The sequence below is a fragment of the Salvelinus namaycush genome, chromosome 13 (assembly GCF_016432855.1).
Source record: "Salvelinus namaycush isolate Seneca chromosome 13, SaNama_1.0, whole genome shotgun sequence".
Lineage (NCBI taxonomy): Eukaryota > Metazoa > Chordata > Actinopteri > Salmoniformes > Salmonidae > Salvelinus > Salvelinus namaycush.
The window spans coordinates 45,799,796-45,810,306 of NC_052319.1; positions in this window are offsets into that span (position 1 = coordinate 45,799,796).

A 10,511-nucleotide genomic window follows, 5' to 3' on the forward strand; every position below is an offset into this window, starting at 1 on the left:
TGGGTTATCTGTCATTTATTTGGCGTGGACTACGGCCAAACAGTAGCCTGTGTAAAGTTGGGTTAATAAACTGTCAATTCGTAAACTCAATCCTCTGTCTGGACAATTGTTCCTTTATTATCTAGTCAGGTCATTACAATACTTATTTAAGTCAGAGGGAGAGATGGGTAATGTTTAACATTTGCATTACGTCAGGATGTGTTATTGTTAGCCATCAGGGATCCTCTGGGAGGAGAAGAGACACAGTCTGGTACCAGGCACCAGGACAGCCGTGAGTTGGGCAGGCAAGCGGTCACATGTGGCAGGCATTGATAAGAGGTGATACCTCCTGTACTACTAGCACCTCAACAACTGCCAACTCCGGTACTACTTCCATCTATAGTACTACCACCGTCACTACTACTACCTCTACTACTACTACCACCTCCACTACTACTACTACTACTACCACCTCCACTACTACCACCTCTACTACTACCACCTCTACTACTACCACCTCTACTACTACTACCACCACTACTACCACCTCTACTACTACCACCTCCACTACTACCACCTCTACTACTACCACCTCCACTACTACCACCTCCACTACTACCACCTCTACTACTACTACTACTACCACCTCTACTACTACCACCTCCACTACTACCACCTCTACTACTACTACCTCTACCACTACCACCTCTACTACTACTACCTCCACTACTACCACCTCTACTACTACCACCTCCACTACTACCACCTCTACTACTACCACCTCCACTACTACCACCTCCACTACTACCACCTCTACTACTACTACTACTACCACCTCTACTACTACCACCTCCACTACTACCACCTCTACTACTACTACTACTACCACCTCTACCACTACTACCACCTCTACTACTACTACTACTACCACCTCTACTACTACTACTACCACTACCACTACTACTACCATCAATAGTACTACCACCATCACTACTACCACCTCTACTACTACTACCACTACCATCTATAGTACTACCACCATCACTACTACCACCTCTACTACTACTACCACTACCACCTCTACTACTACTACTACCATCTCTACTACTACTACTACTACTACTACTACTACTACTACCATCTATAGTACTACCACCTCCACTACTACCACCTCTACTACTACTACCACTACCACCTCCACTACTACCACCTCCACTACTACCACCTCCACTACTACTACCACCTCTACTACTACCACCTCTACTACTACTACCACCTCTACTACTACTACTACTACCACTACTACCACCTCTACTACTACTACCACCTCTACTACTACTACTACCACCTCTACTACTACTACCACCTCTACTACTACTACTACCACCTCTACTACCACCACTACTACCACCTCCTACTACTACTACTACCATCTCTACTACTACCACTACTACTACCGCCTCCACTTCTACTACTACTACTACCACTACTACTACCATCTCTACTACTACCACTACTACTACCGCCTCCACTTCTACTACTACTAGGAAGGTCATTTCGGCTGTACTATAAAAGAACCATGTAGAAAGAGAGGGAGAGAGAAATGGAAAGCCATCAGACTCACTAGGAACCACATATCCTCCCCACAGGATCCAGATGAAATCGATGAGGGAACCAAACATCATCATGAAACCAATGAACAGCCATAGACGAGCTCCTGCAGAGTCACAGCAGAGACACACAACGTAAAATAACAAAAAACTACACAAAAACACACACACAAATATCCTTGACATAGAACCATTATGGATATCAAGACAAACAAACCTGTCTTGCCAATGCAGCCCTCTCCATAGCTGTCCCTTGTGGTAGATATTCTGAGTTAACAAATGAGAGCCAGAACCAATAACCAAATGTGGTTATACTTGATCAATTTTTTTTAATTTTACTTCTTAATAAGGGAGCCGTCACAACATGCACACAGAGTGGATATAGTGAGAGCTCAGTGATTGAGTTGGGGCTTGCATTATGTAGCCCAACTTTGTTACATTTCCTTATTGAGACAGTTGTGGTGGATTGTGTCAAACCTAACCGATATCTACTGGATGAGGTGGCTAAATTGTGTCCTCTGTGTTCTCTTGTGAGTACTGATAGAGATACTAACAGAGGTACCTCGTTCCGAACATGCAAGTTTCAGAATAGGGAGGGTGGGGGCAAGAACACGAGAGCCGTGGTGGATTAGGAGCAGAGTTAGGTGAAAACAGCAATGTACACAACCAGAGTACAGGATTGTATATACCTATTATTTAAAGTAATGCTAATACAAAAAAAATTCGCCTTCGCACCTAGTTATTAGATATTGTATTGATCATTGAAAAACAGAAAAACTCTCTGGTCTGGGTGCCTGCCCTGGCCGGTACTGATACCTTCTCTGTGTGTGTGTGTGTGTGTGTGCACATGAAGAAGGCTATGGTGGAGAAAAATCCACACATGTGGAAGGCATTGTTCATCTCCTGGGTTGGGTAGGACACCGCTGCATCCTATCATGATCCACCAACCTAACCAGTGAAAAACAGAGAGAGAGAAATGTAGTTAGTTCATAGGGGTACAACTAAATGATGTAGGTTTGGTAGCATTGTTAAGTTATTCAATTGAAGTCTTATCTACTTTGGCTGCATCAAATAAGTACATCAAAGAAAACAAATGAATTAACGCGGCCTAAAATGAACTATGACCTTAGGCTGTCTTGACGGTTTTCATCCTTTTCACTACATAGTTCCTTTGTTAAAGTTGTCAGTCATCCTGCCACTGTCCCTCTGACAGAGATTTTTTTATGAAACAGCATAACGGCAGATATTATTTGAGTTTCTTCCTCAGTCTTTATTCAGAGCTACTGGCTGGGGGCAACGCTACCTTGCTCTGCCCAGATATGATCAATCATGTCAATACAACACACAGCTCTTGATGTGCTGTTTCTTCTGTCTGTTATTGTGTGGGTGTGTCAGTGACCCTCCAACAGATCTCATTTCCAACAGACAATGCAGATTGCCAAACATATTCAGAGTAGAACAGACACACCCACCCACACACAGAGACACAGAGAGCGATAGACTGCAGGTCTGCGCTAAATTGCCTCAGGGGAAACCAGCCTTACAAAGTCACTGCAATATCCTGCTCAATCTTTAGCCTCCAATGGAAGTGAGAGCAGCAAATTAAATTGAGCTCAGACTGAGAAAACCTTGAAAGATTGAAAGAACTCGGTCGATTTGCAATTGGCTGAAGGTATTTTCGAATGAGAAGCACATCTTTAGCACTCTATGGGGTGAAGTGTCAACCGCTATCCGAATGGCACCCAGCGGAGGAGGAAGAAGATGGCCCCATAATCCATGCAGGAGGTCATTACTTATCCTCTTCTGATGATTGAGATTGAAAACAAGAACCAAAAGAACTCAAGCTATGCGACAGAACGGCTTTTAAAGTCTCTTTCTGTCTTTACAATCAATGGTCACTTTGCTTTGATTGTTCTGTGACAAGATTGTCACGTCTGGGCAATTCCACGGTAACACGGAGTGATGCTGAGACTCAGACTTTTCGCTTTAAAACATACAACTCTATGCACAAGGACTACGTTTAACCATTTAAAACTGTTAAAAGTAGAACCCTATGAAATCCGCGTTGCAGACGGAATCACAGAATCCTGAAATGTTTTCATTGCACTTAGTATGAAATCAACTAAATGTATTGAACTTATCAGAAAATGAATTAATATACCCAAGATTATCATAAAACATGAACAAAATGCATCAGTGATTCCAATAGTGTAACTTTGTGTTGATATATTGGGGGGGTTCAACACCCGGGGTCATGCCCCCCCAGGAGATTTTTTATTTTTAAGAAATGGCTGTGAAAAGGTTGTTTCTGGTGAATTTACTGATCATTTGTTCCAATTAATATTAGGTATTTTCTGCATATACATTGTTCCTTCAAAGGACAAACTCACCATTGGTGTGCGTGGCCAATTACCTCTATTTTCATGTCATCTGTACCATAGCACTGCCTGGAGTTTGCTAAATGACATTGGCACTTGAAACCAGCGCTATGGTCATATGACACGAAAACAGAGGTCTTTTGGCCACGCATACCAATGGTCGGTTTGGCCTTTGAAAAAACAATGCATAGGCAGAAAATACCTCATCCCTACTATAAAAATATGGTGGGGGATATTTGATGTTAAGGGGCTATTTTGCTTCCACTGGTCGTAGGGGTCTCGTTAAAAATCAACAGCATCATGAAGAATCATGAACTTTACCAAGTACCAGGGCATTTTAGCTAAGAAATTTGTCCACAAGTGGATCTTCCAGCAAGACAACAACCCCAAGCACACATCAAACCACAAAGAAAAGGTTAATTGACCACAAAATCAACAGTTTGCAATGGCCATCTCTTGAAGAGGGCAGTCCATTAGCTCAGACGAAGGATATCAAGGATCTGGAAAGAATCTCTATGGAGGAATGATCTAAGATCCCTCCCAATGTGTTCTCCAATCTCATTAAACATTTGAGATAAAAGCTCCGTGTCGTTATCCTCGCAAGGGGAGGGTCTTAGATGGGATGGAATCATTTGGACACCTATATTTTGTAGATTTTATTTTTTTAAATCCTGGACCTCAATACCAGGCAGTGTCAGAGGAAGGCCCTAGAAATGGTCAAAGACTCCAGCCACCCTAGTCAGACTGTTCTCTCTGCTACCACACGGCAAGCTGTACCGGAGCACCAAGTCTAGGTTTCCAGAGGCTTCTGAACAGATTCTACCCCCAAGCCATAAGGCTCCTGAACAGCTAATCAAATGGCTACCCAGGCTACTTGCATTGCCCCCCCCCCCCCCCCCCCCATGCCGCTGTTACTCTCTGTTGTTATCATCTATGCATAGTCACTTTAATAACTCTACCTACATGTACATATTACCTCAATTACCTCGACACCGGTGCCCCCGCACATTGACTCTGTACCGGTACCCCCTGTATATAACCTAGCTATTGTTATTTACTGCTGCTCTTTAATTATTTGTTATTCTTATTTCTTACTTATTCTTTTTTTTTTTGGGGGGGGGGGGTTTTCTTAAAAGTGCATTGTTGATTAAGGGCTGGTCAGTCAGCATTTCACTGTGAGGTCTACACCTGTTGTATTCGGCGCATGTGACAAATACAATTTGATTTGAAGAAGAAAAAGATCTCTTTCTCTGAGCATAACATAATGTAATATTTCTCAGTATTTGTATTTATTTTATACAGTCTGTTTTGCTCATCTTTATCAAGGGGACCCCACTGTATCTCAACTACAACTGAAATACCAATAATTTCTGTATTACTTTAAACTGTTTTTCTAATCCATGTTGCACCAACACGGATTAACTCAAACTGGTTTAAATCAAGGTTCATCTATTAATCTTGTTGCACCCAATTTTAAACATTGTTTTAAATTAATCCTAGTTAAATTAAATCCTTCCTCTAATCTAAATTTAGTTTTCACTTTAAACCTAGATTAATTTTAAGCCTGTTGGTGCAACCCACTTTAACAATTCAGAAAGTCACCGCCAAACTTCTGTTTTAAACCATTATTCTAACTTTTCTACTCTTCACCTCTTCACTCTGCATGTAATATTTTTATAACAACTGTGAGACAATCAGTTCTGGTAACTGCTGGGGGGAAAATGATGCTGATACTATCTAAAATATAATTTCCCCCTCCGTAAACGAGCCAACATATTGGGTCATATTATCAGGCTGCTGTGCCATTTAGCAATAAGCACTATTAATTATAATGTCACGTGCAGGCCAACTGATAGCATAGTGGCTGTAAATAGGGGCGGAATAGTCATTTAGACAGGTTACCTTCGCATTCTTGGGCATAGGGATTATGGTGGTCTGCTTGAAACATGTAGGTATTACAGACTCTGTCAGGGAGAGGTTGAAAATGTCAGTGAAGATACTTGACAGTTGGTCCACGCATGCTCTGGGTACACACCCTGGTAATCCGTCTGGCCCTGCGGCCTTGTGAATGTTGACCTGTTTAAAAGATCTTGCTCACATCGGCTATGGAGAGCGTGATCACACAGTCGTCTGGAACAACTGGTGATCTCATGCATGCTTCTGTGTTGCTTGCCTCGAAGCGAGCATAAAAGGCATTTAGCTCATCTGGTAGACTTGCGTCACTGGGCAGCTCGCAGCTGTGTTTCCCTTTGCAGTCTGTAATAGTTTGCAATCCCTGCCACATTCGACAAGCATCAGAGCCGGTGTAGCAGTGGTGGAAAAAGTACCCAATTGTCATACTTGAGTAAAAGTAAAGACACCTGAATAGAAATTTACTCAAGTAAAAGTGAAAGTCACCCAGTAAAATTACTACTTGAGTAAAAGTGTAAAAGTATTTGGTTTTAAATATACTTAAGTATCAAAAGTAAAAGTATAAATCATTTCAAATTGCTTATATTAAGCAAACCAGACGTGACCATTTTCTTGTTTTTAAAATGTATGGATAGAGCCAGGGGCACACTCCAACACTCAGAGATTATTTACAGAAGATGCATTTGTGTTGAGTGAGTCCGGCAGAACATAGGCAGTAGGGATTACCATGTGTTCTCTTGATAAGTGTGTGAATTTCACAATTTCCTGTTCTGCTAAGCATTCAAAATGTAACAAGTACTTTTGGGTGTCAGGGAAAATGTATGAAGTAAAAAGTACAATATTTTCTTTAGGAATGTAGTGAAGTAGTCAAATATAAATAGTAAAGTACAGATGCCCCAAAATACGACTTAAGTAGTACTTTAAAGTATTTTTACTTAAGTACTTCACACTACTGCGGTGTAGTAGGATTCAATCTTAGTCCTGTATTGACGCTTTGCCTGTTTGATGGTTCGTCTGAGGGCATAGCGGGATTTCTTATAAGCGTCCGGATTAGTGTCCCGCTCCTTGAAAGCGGCAGCAGATAGGATTCCTTATTGATTCCTTCAATATCATATAATTTGTCCCCATACCCATTGCAGTGTTTTAAATATCAAAGAATGGGACATGTAGCTGTTCAGTGTAAATGAAAGAAAATATGTGCCAAGTGTGGAGGGGAACATTATTACGGTGAATGTGGGAGCAATGTAAAGGTTAAGTGTTGTAACCCTGAAGAAAGAACAGTGATGCCGAAACATTTGCTGTTTTACCCAATTCATTACTGCGAGTTATACAATATACTGTACCAGTCAAAAGTTTGGACACACCTACTCATTCAAGGGATTTTCTTTATTTGTACTATTTTCTACATTGTGGAATAATAGTGAAGACATCAAATACTATGAAATAAAACATATGGAATCATGTAGTAACCCAGAGATGTAGTAGTCGTTTAAGGAAAGTCATGGTTAACACTATTATTGCACACAGAGCGAGTCCATGCACATGTTTACTCCCAAACAACACGGTTGAATACTTATTGACTCAAGACATTTGAGCTTTTCACTTTGAATTAATTTATAAACATTTCTATAAACATAATTCCACTTTGACATTATGGGCTATTGTGTGTAGAGCAGTGACACAAAATCAAAATGGCATCCATTTTAAATTCAGGCTGCAACAACAATATCTGGAAACAGTCAAGGGGTGTGAATAGTTTCTGAAGGCATTGTAGTTAATTACTCATCAAGAAACAGTAAAAACACCTGGATCCCTTCCATATTGAAACCAAGAAGACTGAATAAGAAAGGAGAAATAAACCAGCTTACTGCTGTGCGATGTCACATGCAATGAAGTCAATTTCTATTGTAGATTCTCAAATTGAAATAAAAACTAAACGTTGGTTCTGGAAGTTCCAAGTTAACTCACAGATTTGAGGGTTTGTTTAAGAAGAGGAAAGAGAGGGGATATTGTGCATCTCAGTTCTCCTTACAAGCCATGCTCAACTTTTTTCCCTTCTGCAAACCCCAGCTACTGAGGACTGGGCCAAACCAAAAGCATAATTAGCGGCGGGGGGATCCAATCCTAAAAGGAGGAAATGAGTAGCACTGTGTGATACAAAGACACAGAAAGCCAGTAGCAGCCTGGTGCTTTAGAGTGGGAGAAAAAATCATCACGGTGTATTGTTGAGGGGCGTCAAATTGAGTCGTCAACTTTCAACTTTCTGAAAAGGCAACGGCTCAGGAATGCGGGTGTGCGCATTTTTCTACCGCTTGGTGGAGCCTTTAGCGATGATGCTAATGACAACCATCTTCTGGTAGATGGGAAAGGCTCCCAAAAACCTGTTTGATTGAATGATAACTACAAAGTAGCCTATAGGTGCCAGCTAATGTGAGCTAGCTATAAATGTTTGCCGTTATCAGCTGGCTACTTGACTAGCTAAGACTGCTACTGTTAATGAGCTAACATGCTGACCACACCGCTCGCATCGCATGCGTTTGCGCGAGTGTTGCAAAATAAATGGACACATACTTGTTATTCAATCATTGCACCCACACATTTGTGACGCTTAATGTTCTGCAAGTCCCGCCTCTCTCATCTCTTCATTGGTTTTTAGGAGCATATACCCATGTGGGTGATTGAAAGATGATCTGTGGTAACGGCAAGCTAGCTAGCTAAATTGCCATAAATTATAAATGCTTTTCGACCTGTCACCAAATGAATATAGTTGGTTCAGAGTTATTTCAACCTGCGTGTTCTGATTGCGTCTGGTTCTGGTGGACCAAATCAACATGCGCACGCGGACGAGCGGTCTGGTCAGCATGCAAGACTACAAGCTTCAAGCTAGCCATATGAGTAGCACGTAAAACCTACACTGCGAACTCTAAACAGATATTTAGTGAAATATTGTATTAATTATCATTAATTATAACAAGGTTTGCTGTTCATCTAGTTAGCTAGCCCGAAATTAGAATGCTAGCTAGCTAGCGTTACGTAGCTAGCGTTGATGCAGTGTCTCTGCTTCATCTATTCAACAGCCAGGTGCTTTATGGCAACAACAGGACATAAATGTTTTGAATGAACTCAATGACTCGTAGAAATGTTTCATTTTGCTCACCTCAGTGGTAACGTTATCAGTTTCCATTTACCAACGCTACAGCGGCGTCGCTACATTGTACTAAGGAGGCGTGCTTACCAATCACAGCAAGGCAATCAATCACTCTTTGCTTATAGAAAAGTGACTATAGTTATCAAGTAATGTACAGTGGCTTGTCAAAAAAAGAAAATAACACTATGTCTCAAATGACATGTAAACTAAGTGGAGGATTTGCTTTGCTTTCAAAATCTGACTCTCCAACAGCTGCTCTTTGTTGTATAAATAGTTATTCCAGTCATGCTACTACCCATACAAATCAAATTTGATTAGTCACATGTTCCGAATACAACAGTGAAATGCTTACTTACGAGCCCCTAACCAAAAATGCAATTTCCCAAAAAATATGGATAAGAATAACTGGGTGGGTGGGGGTCTGTAGTTTCTGCAGCTGAACAGTTGGGACATGAACCGGTGTTGTGTGTTCTTATCTTATGGAGAGATTAATTGAGGCCTTTGTGTCCTTTGCAGTGACACCACTCCTCCCCATGAGTCACCATGACATTGGGGGATGTGTCAGGGTAGGGGTTAACAAGAGTTTTGACAGAGAGAAGCCACAGTAGTTCACAGTGCAGGAGAGAGACCAGAAGGACACTAAATGCCCACTGGGCACACACTGGTTGAGAATCAACGTTTCCACGTCATTTCCATTAAGTTACGTTGAACCAGGGCATTTCTAGGACAGTGAGATGTTTCATACATAATTGCCCAGGAGGAAGGCAGGTCTGGACTTCACACGCTGAATGATACACCCTATGACGGCTTCCGATTTATTAATGGGGGTGGGGGTGGGGCGGTCCTGCTTTGTAGCATTTCGCAAAAGGCTTTGTGTTATACTGATTACACTATACGTGTTTGTGAGTGTAGATACGGTGGTCCTTGTTCCATTGGATGTCTTTCAGCAATGTTCCTTTTGGCGGATTCATTGCAACAAAAAAATCCAGTCTCTGAAAGACTACAACTTGTGTTGGGTGATGCTTCGTGTTCTGGCCCCCGTCTCTCCCCAAGGCGGGCTTTTTTTTAAAAGGAGGCAGACACTAACAACACAAACCTTCGGGCATAATTGAAAGTACCGACCAGAAGCAATGGCTTCAAGTGATCCTCCAATTAACACGAATTCGATGATGGAGAATTTTTTTAAATGTTCTATTAGCTACATGGTGACATTCAACCATACATTTCAACTGGAATATAGCGAAGAGGATTTGAAACAAAGAGTTGGATTTAGCTAATGTTAGAATCTCACAGTCGATGCCAGCACAAAGAGGGCAGATGACAAATATGGTGCCTAGCTAACTAAGTTATTTTTCCTGCAAGCTACCTTGCAAGCTACCTTGCAAGCTACCATAGTTGACGAGGGTTGACATTGGTTATGATTATAACCGTGGATGGATTTCAATCTTGCGGAATTATAGGCATGATGCAAGATAGGATTCCAAC